Source organism: Schistocerca serialis, chromosome 4 (assembly GCF_023864345.2).
Source record: "Schistocerca serialis cubense isolate TAMUIC-IGC-003099 chromosome 4, iqSchSeri2.2, whole genome shotgun sequence".
Lineage (NCBI taxonomy): Eukaryota > Metazoa > Arthropoda > Insecta > Orthoptera > Acrididae > Schistocerca > Schistocerca serialis.
Window position 1 is genome coordinate 626,541,854 of NC_064641.1, and position 19,587 is coordinate 626,561,440.

The window sequence follows — 19,587 nt, forward strand, 5'->3', positions numbered from 1 at the left end:
ACTGTAATTAACTGATTTTTAATAATGACTTCGTAATGATCTGAATAATACTGAATGATGAACAATGTTTTATTCTATTCAATACTTGCTGGCCACTGAGTGCCAATAATTAATGTCACTCAATGAACTATGTTATTAATTATGCCATTAATTAGCTCTTGTTTTCAATGTTGAGTTTTCATGTTTTGGTAAATGGCCAATGAGTGCCAATCATTTGTATCACTCAATGTATTATGTTAATGCTAGGCCAATAATTGACTCTCCTTTTCAATTAAGACGTCTGATGAACATTATTCTGTCATACCAAATATGCTTTGTAACTGGCCAAGGACTGCCACTGTTTATTGTAATACGATTACCCATGATGCCAATAATTTAATTTTATGAACATTATTCTGTAATATTAACTACATGGTACAGAAATGTTCAATAACTAGGCTATGAATGCCGCAAACTACTACTGTAATTGTCAATATTATGTGACTTAATGTCCTTCACCTTATGAGCTAACTACCCTGAATTACTGCAATGTCGATTTGTCCTGTCCATCCTCATGATCATGGAGCACTATATTTGGTTTTTGCACCAATTCTACGTTGGTGTGCCTTGTAAGAGCGTGGTGTTGACACGACATGCTGTCCACCACCGTGAGCGATGAAGACGTTATTATGGTCCCACTGTTTGGTGTACCTAATGTACTGCCAAAATGAAAACATGGAACATTACTACGACAGTTCAGTGTCTTGGCTATGCTGATAAATTCTGATGGGAAAAGAACTTCAAATTGTGTCACTTGGTGTTGTACTTCTGTGGAAAGATATGGACTTTCAGAACAGCTGTGTGCAATCTAAAGTGTTACAACCATGATGCAATCCTTCCCTTTCCTATCCTAATTCTTGTCACATAGTGAAAATCATTTTTTGCTAACATCATTTATGTTCATGGGTTATACATTTTTTTCGATTCGCTGAACTCCATTGCGAGTACACTTATGTCACTGGTCGACATGATTTTTTGCCATTATGTTTATTTGTTGTGAAAATGCTAAAGACATTTTTTCGATTTGTTCTGAAGTACAGTATATGTACACTCTTGTCTTTTATATTGTATATACATTTTTTTTTTTGATGATATGTTCTGAACTACAGTGCATGTGCACTTATGTTAGGTGTTAATATGTTTTCTACTGAACTTCAGTGCCTGTGCACTTTTCTCATTTTTCAATATGATTTGTACTCATTCTGTATATTCAATACTTCAGTGCGTATGCACTTATGTCATTTGTTACTCATTGTATATACATTTCGTCATTTGCTGATATGTTCTCAACTCCAGTGCGAGTACACTCATGTCTCTTATCAACATGATTTTCTGCCATTCTGTTTATTTGTTCTGAATATGCTAAAGAATTTTTTCAGTGCGTGTGCACTCTGTTATCTGTCAAATAATTTGTATATACAGTTTTCTGATTTGCTACTATGTTTTGTACTCACATTTTGTCTTTGTCTGATATATTTTGTACTCGGTGCGTGTGCACCACATTTAATTTATGTACTACATTTGAATATTCTGTAAACTGTAAAAATTTCTTGCGATGGCAAGTCCAAATGACTCACCACGCTGCCAAATTTTTGCCCCCCCAGTGGAGGGTTATGAAACACGTATGTAATGTAGCAGCGATGGTGAGGCATGATAAAATCTTTGACCAGAGAGCCATTTATCGTAGTTAGTCTGCGCTTGACCGCGCGAGTGTTGCGAGCAGTACGCTAGTAGTTGTCATGCAGAGCAGTCGGTCAGTAGTAGCAGCCCAGTGCAGTTGTGTGATGTAGTCTGTCGGCAGTAGTGGTCTAGTCCTGTCACGGTCGCGAGCGGGACGCAGTCGGCGAGCGTCGACATGGCATTCTGGTCAAGATGCTGAATGAGGTATATTGTTAATGTAGGTAACCATCAGATAATGTAAAGTTTATTTATTGTAATTAATTTTCAACAAGTGCCCCAATAATAATTTTGATTTCAAAGCAATTTTTAACAAAAAAATCATTTAATTGAACCAACGATTTCCTTCCATTTCCCTTAAAGAAAAGTTTCAGTTAAATTTCAAAAAAAAAAAAAAATATTATTTGCAATGCAGTTCCTCCAAGCCGTGGCCAACAATAAGAGCAGAAATTTGACATGCAGTTATACTGAGGTAAGAATTTAATTCTGATTTTTTTGCACAGGGCCAAAGACCGATATTTCGGTTTAATTGAATTTTCATTATCACTGAGATTTTCTTATCACTGAATCGACTTTCATTTTTTGTGAGTGACTTATACTTGGGTCAGATTGCTAATTTTTGTTTAATTGTCATTGTCAGTAGATTTCATTGCGGGAGGTTACACTTGGCTCCCATTTATTATTATATTTTTTATTTAAATATTTCTGTGGGGACGATATTGCTTCTTGGCTCCATTTCTATTAAATATTGTCTATTTATAAAATTTTTGTGGGGAGGTTACATCTTGAGTAGTCATGATTTCTTCTTCTTTCTTCGTTCTTCCCAAATTCTCTTCATACGTTCACTGTGTTCTCTCTTGCGTTCTCCGACCATCTTTTTCCCGTTCTGTTCTCCGTATGTTCTTGTTTAAGTGTGTGTTTCTTTATGATGTTTCTAAACCGTTCTCTATTGTTTATTTCTGCATACACATATAAAAATGTATTTATGTATCTTCTCCTAAGCCAGTGGACCTATATCAACCAATCTTGTTACGCTTATCACTTACTGTGTCCTAAGAAACACTACGGGGTTAAGAAACACCTACCTGTCAAAGGGTGTGGGTGTGGGTGATAAAGTGTAGCCCACGTCACGCCGTGCAAAGACTCATCCAGTATCTGAGAATGAGAGCACTTAGTTACTTTCTAATTTCAAACCTTTACGAGACTTTCTCGTTAACACCCCCAACAAATTTTATAAACCTGTTGTAATTCCAAAATTACCGTATGGTTCTCAAACTTTGATCACTCTAAGAGTTGATTAGAACATAGTTTTAGGCAGCAGAAATCAAATCTCCAAGGAATGTCAAAACTGCTAGTCTCTTGGATCACTTTATAAATAGCGGCATAAGCAACGGACTGAATTTGAAACCAGTTCTACACTAAATGTCAAACGAATAGGCCACGTTAGTTACAAGCGCGATGGCTTAAGGAAGAAGACCAACCTAAAATAATAACTTGTCGACCCAATAGGAAAAGAGATGTAGATAAATCACTGAAATAGTGAAGTGAGACCAGTCCGGACTGGAAGCCTAATTCAAGACGTAATATGATAGTCTTCTGAAACCCACGGCCGATTATAAGTATGCAACGATTCCTCGCCGTATGTGACATTTATTTCGTTGCTAGAATTTGAACAAAACCTTTGCTAACCAAATGAAAACTCCTTTGGGGATGTTGAGATTTATCGTAATTCTGTCTTGCATGTGTGTGAAGCAATATAATAAGATTAACGAACCTAAAGGGTATAGAACAACAATTTGATGAAAAAACAGTGCCACGTTACATGTGCAGTAAATCTACATCTATATCTACATCTACATCATATTCCGCAAGCCACCTAATGGAGAGTGGCGGAGGGTACTTTCGGTACCACTATATGATCCCTCCAACCCTTTTCCAACCGCGAATAGTGCGTTGGAAGAATGATTGTCGGTAAGCCTTTGTATTGCCTCTAATTTCTCGAATTTTCTCCTCGTGGTCAATACGCGAGATATATGTAGGGGGAAGTAATATGTTGTCCGACTCCTCCTGAAAAGTGCTGTCCCGAAATTTCAATAGTAACTCTCTCTTGTAACATCTGTAGTGGAGTTTGTTTAGGATCTCCGTAACGCTCTCTCGCCAGCTAAACGGTCCCGTGACGAAACGCACCTCTCTTCGTTGGAACTAACTAATTTACTAACTAATTTTAGAGTGCTGTGCAGAATTCTCACTGTACTTTGAGACCGCAGGCTATTAAACAAAAATAATTTTCTACTGAAGTTAATATATTTACGGATACCTGTTATTAGAAATCATGCTTGTCAGAAAGTTACTGCACGAGATTAATATTCAAACTAGAATACACTGATCTAAACTGTATTCTGTCTACTAGCACTAAACTAAAACTTAACGGCGTGACGGAGTTTCTGGCGACGGGAAATTTGCACTAGGAAGCCGCTCTACACAAGGATATTCACAAGACTTACGCAACAACAGAAACTAAGATTAATTTTCTAACCACTAGTCTATACAGTAAAATGCACCCGTACAATTCACTTCTTTGTAGAAACACGTGAACAAAAAACAAAGACTAAATTAATTTAGAGTTTATCAGACAAGTGCTGCTGCTGCTCTGCTGCACGTCCTCTCGGCTCGGCTGCTGCCGCTACACTGGGAGGCACACAAGCAATGAGTAACGATTCGCAGGTAGCGCAAAGTAATATTTTATTAAGACAACCCATATAAAGCAAGGCTCCACATAATACTGATTCCGATAGACACAAACAAAAAGATACTGCTGATCTGCAAGGAATTTGGGGAAGTTAACCTCCAATGTGGCGTAGGTGGTGACGGTAACTGCTAGGCACACACTAACAGTATAAGTTCCATAGAAGAATGCAAATTGCAAGACACCGAGTCCAAGGAAGGCCAGCCGCCAGAGGAGACAACGGCTCCAGGGGCAATGGCTGGTGGCTTACTGTGGAGTATCTTCCTTGTTGGCTGCTGGAACATCATCACAGTTTTAGATACAGAGGCTGCGCTGGGCTGGATGGAGCTGCTGGGGGTGGCCGGCATGAGATCTGCAATAGCTCTGATTGATGGGCCACTGGGCCTGACCAACGTCAAGCCTAGAGCATTAAGTTTAAACGGCCTGCCAGAACTTGGGTGGTGCCTTAATATATCTGTCAAGTGGAAGTATACCCCAGAGCGCTTGGTCAGTACGCTACCCACACATGTAACATAATGCTTCGATTGCAATGTTACCATCGTCGAAGCGTGTGCTGGTGGTTGCGAGGCTGGCACTCTGTTGGCGCTTGCTAGAGGTTAGCATGCCAAAAACGTGTTCATACGTTCATCGGCTGCAATGTTTCCAAAACACACTGTCTAGTTGTATTGCTTGGAGCATGTACTGCCTCCAGAAGAGAAGTGCCTGCAGCACTAAAGCTGCCTATTGGCTGGTCACAGGTATTATGCTGGAAGCAGAAATGGCCATTTAACGCCAGATATAGTACCCCTTCCTCCTCAAGGAAATGCTACCTTGATGTTGGTCGGCAGGTCCTGCATCCCTTCTCCAAAGGAGGGAAGATAGCAGTGCTAGCCCGAAGACAAGCAGATGATTGGTGATCACATGGGAAGGGTACCACACATGGGTCAAGGCAGGAGATGTCCAAGGGTGTGATTAGCTCTTGGTGGCATCAACCCTGTCCCCTGGAATTCTCGACCCAAGGCTGTTAAGCGTTGTGGATAGCCTGGGAATGGCTGTGGAGGTATTTGATGTGGAGCTAGTCTGAAAATTAAAAAAAAATGGAGAAACATCGTTGCCACAGGATCAAAGCCATTCAGATGCGTAGCCAGCGTGGGTTAGCTGGTGGTGTGGAATGCTCACTGAAAGGGGCGACTACACGGCCAGAGAAGAACAGCCTGTTTACCAAGGTGGGAGAGCACGTGACCAGCTGGTGCCATGCAGTGAGATGAAAGATGTCACACTAATGATGCTGGTACCATCAGATCGAATCACCAGAAGAGACCAGCCCATTATGGAGGAGACCTGGGCAAAGGATTAAATACTATCTGTGTCGAGCCTCCCCTTTGGAAGCCTAAGTGCCATGAGGGATATGAATGCCACACTGAAGAGGTAGTGACAGCATCTGCCAGAAGAGAATTAGCAGCAACGCTGACGAGCTGATGCGGAGTCAGCAGGGTGCTGGCGGCTGATGGTAGGCAGGGCTCGACCAGTGGCACCTGCTGGAGGCGCGGTGGTGCCAACAGGTAATTACTAGGCACAAACTCACAGTCTAAGCTCCACAGAAGAATGCAAATCGTGAGATACTAAGTACGAGGAAGATCAGTTGCAGAGGAGGTGGTAGCTCCAGGGGTGATGAATGGGGTCCAGTGTGGTTGGTGTAGAGTATTTTCTCTGGTGCATGTTGGAGTGTCATCACAGCACAGTGTATATCCAAAGGCCATGTTGACCTGTAAGGGTCACTGGAGGTGAGCTTGGAGGAGCTCTGATTGACAAGCTGCTGCGTTTAACCAGTGTAAAGCCAGGAACATGGGTGTAAGCTGCCAGATCATGCCTTAAATATCTATCTGGTGGAAGTATACCCTTCGAGCACTCAGAGAGCATGTGACCCATAGATATAACATAGCGTCGTGACTGCAGTGTCGCCGTCATCGATGCGAGCGCTGCTGGTGGCAAGGGTGGCAACTCTGGTACCGCTTATTAGACGTTAGCATTTCAAAAGGCGTTCTTGTGTTTATCGGCTGTAATGTTTCCAAAACAAGTTGTGTACTCGCATTGCTGGGTGCATGCACTGTCTCCAGAGAGAAGATTGTGATGGGTGTTGTGTCAGAAGCAGAGATGGATGGCTAATGACCAGGTACAATACCATGTAACAGACAGTTATGAACAGTTGGTATACAATAGCCATTAATGAGATATTATTTGTGAAAAAGGAAAACATTTATTTGAAATATTATATGTTATCAAATGCAGTACTTACATAGTGATATTTCACAAATTAAAATTTGCTGTGCTCTTATCTGTCATCGAAGTGTGACATTGAAGTTTCATTTAAGTGATTTAAACGTAGTCGAATGGAACAACTCGTAGCTAAGATGTGAGTAATATGTTCACAATGGCTTTTGATATTGGACTACAGCAGTTTGAATACACCGAAAATGAAATAGGATATCCACATAATGCTCTTATCTGGTCCTGGTACTGTTTTTGGACTTGCTCATGATAGATTAGTTTAATATCTTGCTTGTTGCGTGCATAATATTCGCAACAGCTCGCCATGAAGTGGAAAATATAGTAGGTTTACAGATGAGATTTTTTCTGTGAACACGTTGCTAACCATTTAGAAATCTAAATTACTTTTAAATCACAATCTGCTACAGAGTTTGATACATGTAACCCAGCCGCATAAGTGTCATCTTCTCAGAAATTCATCTATAGGACTAGGAGTATTTCTCAAGTAGTTGTGATTTCAATTTATTTGTAAAACTTTTATTATCTTCTAGTGCCTTTGATATAAAAGGGAAGTGGTCAATTATTTATATGGCTGCATTGTTTGCTTATTTCTGCGCAAGAGCACGGTTAAGTTGTGGATAATGGAAGCTTTACGTTTATGTGCTTATTTTTTCCATCTGCTAATTAACAGCTCTTAGCACACATCTTACAGCTGCCTATTAAAGTCATCTCGTATGACAGTTTCCAAGAAGACCACTTTGGTTGCTTCTGCCATCATCATTTGGAACGTGTACTTGATGCAAGTGCATGTTCAACTTTTCTGCGAAGTACGAACGTCACCTGAGTATCAGATATACAACTGTAATAAAAATGAAAGGACCGTTTTGTTTTTGCCTTGCTATCTAAGCTAACATTTAATAGTTCTTGTTAACCTACGCTGTACTCATCAAGTGTGTAGGAAACAATCAAGCCTATCTCAAATTCTCTCAAGTGTGTCGTTAAACCTATAACGGAAGGTTTTTCTTGACTGCGTTTGTTTTCTCACAAGACACCTAAGAATATACTTAATGAAATACACCCTCCCACACAGACACACACCGATTAATAGAAGAATCACATCGAAATGTCATTCATGCACGAACGGATTCATTTACAAAACTCCTGTTCGTTCAATTCTTCAGTAGTATTCGACGATGCGGGCTCTTTACCCACTTGATTAGGATAGGTAGTCAAATGTAGAGAAGAGTTGCGTCCTTCGTCATGGGTGGAATGCTTCAGAAATACTCAACAAAGCATAGAGGGACACGCAATAAGAAAGGTGCATTGCGCCGCAAAGAATCAACCTCGTAAAATTACGAGTGCCCACCAACCAGAACGAGTCAAGAAAAGATTACTTCCTCCAACAACCCACTCGCGTCATGATCACGACGCTTGCTGACGTTTATCGACAATCTTTCTTTCCGCATACCTTTCGCGAAATATGAAATGTAAAAATTATTCTCATAGTCTGAATACTCTCTGCTGTGGTGGCTTCAGGACCGCAGGCTTAGATGTGTAAGCAGCAACGACACTAGGAAGAATGACGAAAACAAGAAAAAAACTAAAAAATAGAAATAGTACAGTTTAAGAGGGAAGGAGAGTTAACTGATAATAGAATAATTGTAAGAAGCAGAACAAAACAATATGAATTTCAATCACAGCGAGATTATGAAGCAAGTTTCCCGTACCTGTTCGTAGCCACGTCCTCGCAAGATATTCGCCACTGTGGGTGATCCCTCGCAGAAGAACCTCACGGTTCGACGCGCCCGGTGAACTGCCAACAATCAACACGTTAATCTTTTGTTTACTACATCTAGTAACACATTTTGTAATAAACTAATCATCATACAGTACATGGATGTGGGTACCACGTAGTACCAATACTATTTACTGCCTGCCTATCACTTTTGTATTGCTTAGCTAGCGGAAGGTTTGTCTCCCGTGCAATAATCACAAAATTAAATTTATTGTCATTTGGTAAATCTATCACGCGGCTAGCAACATAAAATGGTGTTGTGCAAAACTTCAGGACGAAGGAACATTCGCATGATGAATCCTACCAAGCAACATAGCTCGAAGAAACTTGGACCATACCATACATACACTACTGGCCATTAAAATTGCTACACCAAGAAGAAATGCAGATGATAAACGGGTATTCATTGGACAAATATATTATACTAGAACTAACATGTAATTACATTTTCACGCAATTTTGGTGCATAGATCCTGAGAAATCAGTACCCAGAACAACCACCTCTGGTCCTAATAACGGCCTTGATACGCCTGGGCATTGAGTCAAACAGAGCTTGGATGGCGTGTACAGGTACAGCTGCCCATGCAGCTTCAACACGATACCACCGTTCATCAATAGTAGTGACAGGCGTATTGTGACGAGCCAGTTACTCGGCCACCATTGACCAGACGTTTTCAGTTGATGAGAGATCTGGAGAATGTGCTGGCCAGGGCAACATTCGAACATTTTCTGTATCCAGAAAGGCTCATACAGGACTTGCAACAAGCGGTCGTGCATTATCCTGCTGAAAGGTAGGGTTTCGCAGGGATCGAATGAAGGGTAGAACCACGGGTCGTAACACATCTGAATGGTTCAAATGGCTCTGAGCACTATGGGACTCAACTGCTGAGGTCATTAGTCCCCTAGAACTTAGAACTAGTTAAACCTAACTAACCTAAGGACATCACAAACATCCATGCCCGAGGCAGGATTCGAACCTGCGACCGTAGCGGTCTTGCGGTTCCAGACTGCAGCGCCTTTAACCGCACGGCCACTTCGGCCGGCTAACACATCTGAAATGTAACGTCCACTGTTCAAAGTGCCGTCAATGCGAACAAGAGGTGACCGAGACGTGTAACCAATGGCACCCCATACCATCACGCCGGGTGATACGCCAGTATGGCGATTGCGAATACACGCTTCCAATGTGCGTTCACCGCGATGTCGCCAAACACGGATGCCACCATCATGATGCTGTAAAAAGAACCCGGATTCATCCGAAAAAATGACGTTTTGCCATTCGTGCACCCAGATTCGTCGTTGAGTACACCATCGCAGACGGTCCTGTCTGTGATGCAGCGTCAAGGATAACTGCAGCCATGGCCTCCGAGCTGATAGTCCATGCTGCTGCAAACGTCACCGAACTGTTCGTGCAGATGGTTGTTGTCTTGCAAAAGTCCCGATTTGTTGACTCACGGATCGAGACGTGACTGCACGATCCGTTACAGCCATGCGGATAAGATGCCTGTCACCTCGACTGCTAGTGGTACGAGGCCGTTGGGATCCAGCACGGCGTTCCGTATTACCCTCCTGAACCCACAGATTCCATATTCTACTAACAGTCATTGGATCTCGACGAACGCGAGCAGCAATGTCGCGATACGATAAACCGCAAACCGCAATCGCGATAGGCTACAATCCGACTTTTATCAAAGTCAGAAACGTGATGGTACGCATTTCTCCTCCTTACACGAGGCATCACAACAACGTTTCCCCAGGCAACGCCGGTCAACTGCTGTTTGTGAATGAGAAATCGGTTGGTAACTTTCCTCATGTCAGCACGCTGCAGGTGTCGCCACCGGCGCCAACCTTGTGTGAATGTTCTGAAAAGCTAATCATTTGCATATCACAGCATCTTCTTCCTGTCGGTTAAATTTCGCGTCTGTAGCACGTCATCTTCGTGGTGTAGCAATTTTAATGGTCAGTAGTGTAGAAAGAAGTGCTACAGTGTAGGACAGAAGGTAACTGAAGGAAACGTGCAGTGAGACGAACAGAATGTCATTCTTATGGAAGACAACAATTACACTGAAGTGATCGCGATTTATGAGGGTCCCCTGGGCAGTGGAAAGGGTGGGACTTAGTTATTAATGCTGAGCAACGTGCTGCCACGCTGGCCACGAGATTGGTACGGAGTTCTTATCGTAAGGCGTTCTATTCCTCCACAAGGGAGGTTGACAACGACTGTATATTCGTCGGTGCACGTGGAGTGTTGCAATATGTCTCCCACACGCATCCAACACGTGCTCGATGGGATTTAAGCCGGGCGGAACAGGCAGGCCAGTCCATAAGCCAAAATCCTCTCAGTTCAAGAGCTGCTCCACCTGCGCAGTTCAGTGTGCGTTGTCATCCCTCAATACGAAGTCAGGGCCGAATCAATTTCTGAAAACACGCACACAGGGAAGCTGTACAGTGTAACAATAACGCTGAGCGGCGAGTGTACAGTGTTCAAAGGTTTTGAAGTCAGGACGCACATGCAACATTATGCCTCCACACACCATAACGGCCGGCCGCTGTGGTCGAGCGGTTCTAGGCGCTTCAGTCCGGAACCACGCGGCTACTACGATCGCAGGTTCCAATCCTACCTCGGGCATGGATGTGTGTGATGTCCTTAGGTTAGTTAGGTTTAAGTAGTTCTAAGTTCTAGGGGACTGCTGACCTCATATGTTAAGTCCCATAGTGCCTGGAGCCATTTTTGAACACCATAACACGCGGACCGCCATAACGATCATGTTCGACAATGCGGGACGTATCCTCGTATGACTAAAAGGGATAACACGTAATGCACTCAGGAACGTACTTGAAAGTGACGTATCATGCTAAAGATACTTTCGTCTTTAAATTTCGCACAACGGTGTACTTTAGTGATACACCTGATGATTACAGTAAATATATGCAAGTATGTACTGAGCAAGTAGCAGCTCATAACTATATCAATGCACAGATAAATTACCGAAGGCCACATATTATCTGAATTGTCTGCAATAGCACTGCGGATCCAATTCTTACCACGTTGTGTTCACGGTGGTGCCGAGCGACGCTTTAAACCCCAACGTGTTGCCACCAAGGCAATTGATATGTGAGAATGCTTGCGTATCATGAGTGGAACGAGTCAAAAAGAAATCGATTAATACGCGACATGTTGCTGTTACCTGTGCATCGATTACAACGGTCACTGCGTTCCCTACAGCTGACGTTTGCGTTTGCTACGACAATTCTATTGTGGGTTATTCTGTCTTAAAAGGTTCACAATAATATTGTTTTGCATTTTATTGTGATAGGGTAATGTTTATATAAGTGTGGTACTGCTGTTTCAGTTCACTAAGCGTAATGAAATTATTTGATGATAGAGATATCACTAACCCGGAGAGATCCAATGAGTGTTAGCAGAATATGGAATCGGTGGGTTCAGGAGGGTAATATGGAACGCCGTGCTGGATCCCAACGGCCTCATATTACTAGCAATCGAGATGACAGGCATCTTATCCGCATGGCTGCAACAGATCGTGCAGCCACATCTTGATCCCTGAGTCAACAGATGGGGACATTTACAAGACAACAACCATTTGCACGAACAGTTCGACGACGTTTGCAGCAGCATGGACTATCAGCTCGGAGACCATGGCTGCGGTTACCCTTGACGCTGCATCACAGACAGGACCGTCTGCGATGGTGTACTCAACGACGAACCTGGGTGCACGAATGGAAAAACGTCATTTTTTCGTATGAATCCAGGTTCTGCTTACAGCATCATGATGGTCGCATCCGTGTTTGGCGACATCGCGGTGAACGCACATTGCAAGCGTGTATTCGTCATCGCCATACTGGCGTATCACCCGGCGTGATGGTGTGGGGTGCCATTGGTTACACGTCTCGGTCACCTCTTGTTCGCATTGACAGCACTTTGAACAGTGGACGTTGCATTTCAGATATGTTACGACCCGTGGCTCTACCCTTCATTCGATCCCTGCGAAACCCCACATTTCAGCAGGATAATGCACGACCGCATGTTGCAGGTCCTTTAGGGCCTTTCTGGATACAGAAAATGTTCGAATGTTGCCCTGGCCAGCACATTCTCCAGATCTCTGACCAATTGAAAACGTCTGGTCAATGGTGGCCGAGCAACTGACTCGTCACAATACGCCAGTCACTACTCTTGATGAACTGTCGTATCGTGTTGAAGCTGCATGGGCAGCTGTACCTGACACGCCATCCAAGCTCTGTTTGACTCAATGCCCAGGCGTATCAAGGCTGTTATTAGGACCAGAGGTGGTTGTTCTGGGTACTGATTTCTCAGGATCTATGCACCCAAATTGCGTGAAAATGTAATCACATGTCAGTTCTAGTATAATATATTTGTCCAATGAATACCAGTTTATCATCTGCATTTCTTCTTGGTGTAGCAATTTTAATGGCCAGTATGTATTAGCTTGCGTTATTTCCGTGTTGATCGAAAGCTGCATTGCTCACCTTTTGAGTTTTTCTATCTGGTCAACTATTTCGAGATCATAACGACCAAAAAGACAGGCTTGTATTGCACTATTTTACTGTAAGCTTCTTGGTTACTTTTTTGGTTAAGAACGTTGAGCATCAGTAACGGTTCGGTTTTGGGATGCTCTCAACGAATCTGTTTTGAAAAAAAGTCTGACTGTCAAATTTTATATACATTATTGAAACTGAATACATGGTTTTTAATTGAACAACATTACGTCAAAACATTTATTGCTAAAAAAATGCATCAAGGAATAATAGTCGAATGATTGAAAGGTAGATCAAAGAAAATTGTTAAACGATACATTAACACACTAATAGAGAAATATTCTACCAATACGAAATTTTCGTTACCTGAGAGAGACTAGATACGAAGCCGAACTAGCTACAGCTGTTTTCGAGAATTATTCCTATAACTGAAACCGTAACCTAGTTAGATCTTACTTCGTACAGAGCACGACTGAAGCAACAAGTATAGGTAAGTACAAAATTAGTTTACATAGAAACATGGTTAGAATTTATTCCGTACAGTTTACTATAAAAATATAGGACGTAGAACAACGTAGACACTAATCTGAAATAGTTAGTGAAGCAATAATACTGTATCACACAAAGCAGTAAGCTATACTGACAGATTTTTTACAAATACAACCACGTCCACTATCAATTATATAACTGCAAACGTTCCTACGTCATGTGAACATCCCACACTCACGACAGCTTTTCTTTAATACAGTCTAAGAACAAAAATCGATGCGCCATGACAGAACAATCCGAATGGGATGGAAATCGGTAGATGCCATGTATAAATACAGAGACAAGCAAATGATTACAGTTTCAGGTAAATTTGATGATCTATTCAAGAGAAAGAGCTTCACTAACTGAGCAAGTCAATAACGCGTTGGTACACCTCTGGCCGTGATGGAAGCAGTGGTTCGGCTTGGCATTGATTGAGAGGGTTGTTAGATGTCCTCTTGAGGGATATCGTGCCAAATTCTCTCCAATTGGCGCGTTAGATCGGCAAAATCCCGAAATGGTTGGAGGGCCCTGCCCAAAATGCTCCAGACGTTCTCAATTAGGGAGTCATCCGGCGACTTTTCTGGCCAAGTTAGTCTTTGGTAAGCAAGAAGACAAGCTGAAGTAACTCTCACCATGTGAGGGCTAGCTTCACCTTGCACAAACGTAAGCCCAGGATGGCTTGCCATGAAGGGCAAAAAAACGAGGCGTGGAATATCTTCGATGCACCGCTGTCCTGTAAGGGGTCCTGCTATGAAAAGAAATGGCATCCCAGAGCACCACTCCTGGTTGTCAGGACGTATGGCGAGCGACAGTCAGGTTGGTATCCGACTTCTGTCTCGGGTTGCTCCAGACACGTCTTCGCTAGTCATTCGGGCTCAGTTCCAAGCAGGACTTATCACTGAAGGTGATTCTTCTCCAGTCGATGAGATTCCAGGCCGGAGACGTATCTGGAGACGCCCAGAATAGCGGTGGGATACCAACGTGGCTATCGGCCGCCATACCGCCCGACAACCAGAAATCATGGCCTTTTCATAGCAGGCCATGTTTGGTTGTCATCCACGACAATCTTTTAGCATAGCGGTACGTTGACGATACCCTACGTCCCGTTTTGTTGCCCTTCATGGCAATCCATCCTGCGCTTACTTTTCATCTAGATAATACTCACCTGTACACGAGGAGAGTTTCTACTGCTTGTCTTTGTGCTTACCAAACCCTACATTGGCCAGCAAGATCGCGAGATGTACGCCCAACTGAACTTTTGGGGCATTATAGGCAGAGTCCTCCAACCAGCTCGGGATTTTGACGATTTAATGCGCCAGATGGACAGAATTTGCCTCGATATCCTCAGAAGGGTATCTAGCAACTCTATTAACCAGTGTCAAGCCGAATAACTGCATGCATAATGGAAAGAAATGGACCAACGCGTTACTGACATGCGGAATTTATGAAGCTGTTTCCCTTCAGTAAGTGATCTAATTTTTCTGAAATTGTAATAACTTTTTTGTAAACTTAAATCGCATCTACTGGTTTCCGTCTCATTTGGATAATTCCTTTGTGGTGCGTAGTTTTTGTTTTTTGTTTTTTTGGTATCAGAGTGTATTTCGTGTATCTTTTTAAAATTATTTATGTACGCCTGTTGTTCACATAGAATGCTTCATAATAGCAGCTAATCAGCAAAATCAGCCATTTTTACGAAAAGATGCAGGGTGCGCTGGATGAACGCTGTACAAATGGAAAGTTCTGATCAGCGTTCAGGGACGTTAATCGAACTTCACCCTCAAAGGCTAGGGAGCCGCCAAGCAAACGGCATAAAACACGGAAGTGCCTCCATCTGGCATTAGATGTGCTTCGTCGTGATAAGCATCTGGTAAGAAGCGCTGCTCGTGGGTTATTATATCTACAGGGAGGAAGCGGGCGCACGCCGTGAAGTAGCTGTCCTTAACAATCAAGGGTGCGGAACGCTCTTACGGGATATGCTCGAGGAGAAGGACGAAGCTGCACGGGAGCCGTCTCTATCTTTCCTGCATGTGTCGACCTCGAACAAAACGTTGACGGATCCAACAGAGGCATTATACGTAATGTCACCTGCGATGTCAAAAAGCACCGCTGCTGTGCGCGAAGAAGCGAAAAAAGCCATTTCAGGCATGAATGCAAAGAAGGCACCTGGGGTACATTGTGTCCTTAGAAGTTATTTAAGTTAGAGGATTAGCTGTAAAAGAGTTACTTGTAAAATTACGAGGGCGTACTTAAAAGCAATGCCCCTAAATTCTTTATATATTTATTCTTAAAGATTTTTAAATGAAACGAACTTTTTTAAAATTATACATCTTTATTTTTCATGTCTCGACATTTACTTCTCATCATAGTCACGCAGACGACGAACCCATTTCTCCCAACGAGGGACCAATTAGTTGATATCGTCAATGTAAAACGTTCCACGTTTTTGACGAAGCCGCTTCATCACTATAAGAGTGAAGTCCTCATTGACGCTCTTAACGTCTAGGAAACTGATGAAAATCAGATGGTGGCAAGTCGTGACAGTATGGAGCACGATCGATGACGGTGAATCCAAGGTGTCTGATTGCTGCAAATGCCGCAGCACTCGTGTGTGGTCTGCTGAGGGAAAGGGTGCTCCACGTGTGGACCAACTCTTTGAGTTCGAAACTTGGTTACAACACGTTGTTTCCCGTGCACTGATACAGTTACATTACACACTGCCATGTTACACTTTACAATTCGGAGTCCTCTAGCGACATGAACAATAAAGATGTAGAATGTTAATAACGTTTGTTTTATTTAAGAGTTTTCACATAAATACGGTAGAATTACATTTCAGAATGCCTTGCTATTTACAGAATTTGTAAACGGAGAAAAATTCCCCAAATTAGGCTACATTTATGTTTGATTCACTAAAACAGAAAAACAAAACTAAAAAATTATAGTCCCCTCCCCGTAATGTCTAAATTACGTTAACTAAAGTGTTTTTGGCCCTCTACTGCTGTGTTTGGAACTGAGTCAGAACACACACATTTCATCTGTCACTCGACGTATCGTGTGTTAATTTATCTTTCATGTAAGTCGGTAGCCGTTAATTATCTTCTTTACGTGGAGGGCCTGTAAAGCAGTATCTTCGTAGAATCGAACATAGCAAAGGGAAAGACCTCAGCTCCTCACATTTGCAGCTATTATTGATGTAACGAAAACGATATCTACTCTCATTACGAAACGACGTCAGAACTTCATCATTGACTGTCTTGTATTTGTTTCAATCGGTGCACAGATCACGGTTACTTCCTAACTTGGAGATGCAATATAGATTGAACACAATATCAGCCTTGAAGGCTCGACGAGAATTAACTGACACATTATTTTAGACCCTCCTTTGGTTGTTGCTGTTTACATTCTTGGAGAGGGTATCTGCTCCTTGACAGCGAAGACACGCCAAGCCGCGACGTCAAAGCATTAAAGGCCCCGCCCACAGCAGATGAAGACGTTTACTCGCCTTCGCGCCTTGCCGATTACTCGAACCGCACACCTCTCCGTTTAATTCTGTACAAATGGTTCAAATGGCTCTGAGCACTATGGGACTTAACTTCTGAGGTCATCAGTCCCCTAGAACTTAGAACTACTTAAACCTAACTAACCTAAGGACATCACACACATCCATGCCTGAGGCAGGATTCGAACCTGCGAGCGTAGCGGTCGAGCGATTCCAGACTGAAACGCCTAGAACCGCTCGGCCAACTCTGTACAAACTCGGAACAAAATGACTGCGCACAGTATGTGTTTGGAGACTTATTCCCTACCTAGTACTAGTTTACTATTTTGTCATAAATAGGGAGTGGGAAATGTTTGCCTACGTGACATGTAACACTACGCAACCGCTTAGAAAATTGCATTCAGTCAAGGAAAGGAGAAGCTGGAATTAGAAGAGAAAATGAAATTACAGAATGAGTAATTGTGTGTGAAACATCACTTTCTCTTGGACTCGTACATTTAGAGAAACTGTTGAGTAAATTCCAACAAAACCTGTACCGAAAGCCTTTACAGAACGGGGTATTTGTTTCTCGAAGAATATATAAGGAGGGACAATGAAATAAAAACGAGACAGACGGAAAAAGTAAATAAACTATTTATTGTTTTAAAAGAAATAAGTGACTTTATGGGAAAAATGCGGTTGTCTGCGGAACTACGATTGCACCCAGATGTGCATCTTTTTCCTCCAAACAAAACAACGGCCACGACTGTTTATTCTTCGGACTCCAAAAATATGGAAATCGCATGGGGAGAGATCGGTACTCTATGGGGGATGTTTAACGATTTCTCAGCGAATCTTCTGCAGCGTACTCAAATAACCATGTCAACATGTGGACGGGCTCACATTTTTCCATGAAGGCGTTGACTGTGTTGTCTCACAGCAATAAATGTATTAACAGTTATAGCGATTACTTCTGAAATAATAAATAATTAACTTACATTTTCACATCTCTCTCGTTTTAATTTGAGTACCCCTTATACACATCAGTGCTAGAACTTCTATTATCACTGGGGTAGTGGTAAATTTCGGATTTGAAACTGTAGTCACCAAAAATATTTTCAGCATTAGAGGAGGTGTTCAGATTTCCAAACTATGCAACAGAGGAATGAATGTGGTTTAATGGAGCATATCTGAAGATCTTTCGTTTTGCTGATGACATTTTTCTGTTTGCCTTTTGTGCTGTTAACTTCAATAACGAATAGAAAAACGCAACAGAGAAAGTTTGAAATCAGACCTGAATAATCACTGTAAGAATAAAATAATGTACTGCAAATAAAGTGGTACAAGGAGGAGGGCCCGCATCTCGTGGTCGTGCGGTAGCGTTCTCGCTTCCCACGCCCGGGTTCCCGGGTTCGATTCCCGGCGGGGCCAGGGATTTTCTCTGCCTCGTGATGACTGGGTGTTGTGTGCTGTCCTTAGGTTGGTTAGGTTTAAGTAGTTCTAAGTTCTAGGGGACTTATGACCACAGCAGTTGAGTCCCATAGTGCTCAGAGCCATTTGAACCATTTGAACAAGGAGGAGGAGATTAGTGTTTAACATCCCGTCGACAGCGCGGTCATTAGAAGGAGCACCAGCTCGGGTTAGAGAACGATGGAGAAGGAATGCGCCCGTGCCCTTTCGAAGATACAATCCTGGCATTTGCCTTAAGCGATATCAGGGAAATCACGGAAAACCTAAATCATGATGGCCAGACCCAGGTTTGAAACGTCTTCTTCCCCTAAAAATGGTACAATGAAGTCATAGATCCAGTTGAGTTTTGTACGCGGAGCATTTACGGACAACGACAGGATGTCATGTGTCACAGAACCACCAGTTTACTAACAAATTATTACAAAATATGGTCACAAATTATTTACAAAAGAGTGAGAGACCTGGTAGAAGTCGACCTCGCGAATGGTCAGTATGGTTTCCAGGGTAATGTAGGAGCACACGAGGCAATACTGATCCTATGACCGATCTTACGGGACAGACTGAAAAAAATTGTAAATACAGCATTTCTAGATTTAGATAAAGCTTTTGACAATGTTATCTGGAATACACTCTTTCAAATTCTGAAGGTAGCAGGGAGAAAAAGTTATTCACAATATATACAGAAAGCAATTATAAGAATCGAATTTATAAGAATCGAAGGAAACTCGTTCATTCATTCATTCAAATGAACAGGAAATAATAGGTGAATAAGCAGTGAAACAGGATTGTAGCCTATTCCAGACGTTATGAAATTTTTGTAGTGGACACGCATTAATGGAAAACAAGGACTTAGAAATGGATTTAAAGTCCAGGAAGGAGAAATTGAGAACTTTGATGTTTGTCGATATCATTGCGATACTGTCAAAGACGGCAAAGGATGTTTTAGTTGAAAGGAATGGAAAGAGTAATGAACAGTTTAACACGAGTATCAGCAAATTTAAAACAAGGATAATGGAGTGTAATCAATGTAGTGATGCTGAGGGAATCAGATAAGAAAATGAGACGCTGAAGGCAGGACATCAGTTTTGT

General features: G+C 42.3%; 1 protein-coding gene across 1 annotated transcript in view; it reads right to left on the minus strand.

Moving 5' to 3' along the window:
• Nucleotides 1-8,455, minus strand: part of LOC126474646 (probable tubulin polyglutamylase TTLL9) — a 141,298-nt gene extending 132,843 nt beyond the window's left edge. Inside the window, exon 1 of the mRNA XM_050102125.1 lies at nucleotides 8,437-8,455. The gene's annotated coding sequence lies outside the window, so the exon portion shown is untranslated. The remainder of the gene's footprint in view (nucleotides 1-8,436) is intronic.
• Between the last annotated feature and the right edge of the window lie 11,132 nt (nucleotides 8,456-19,587).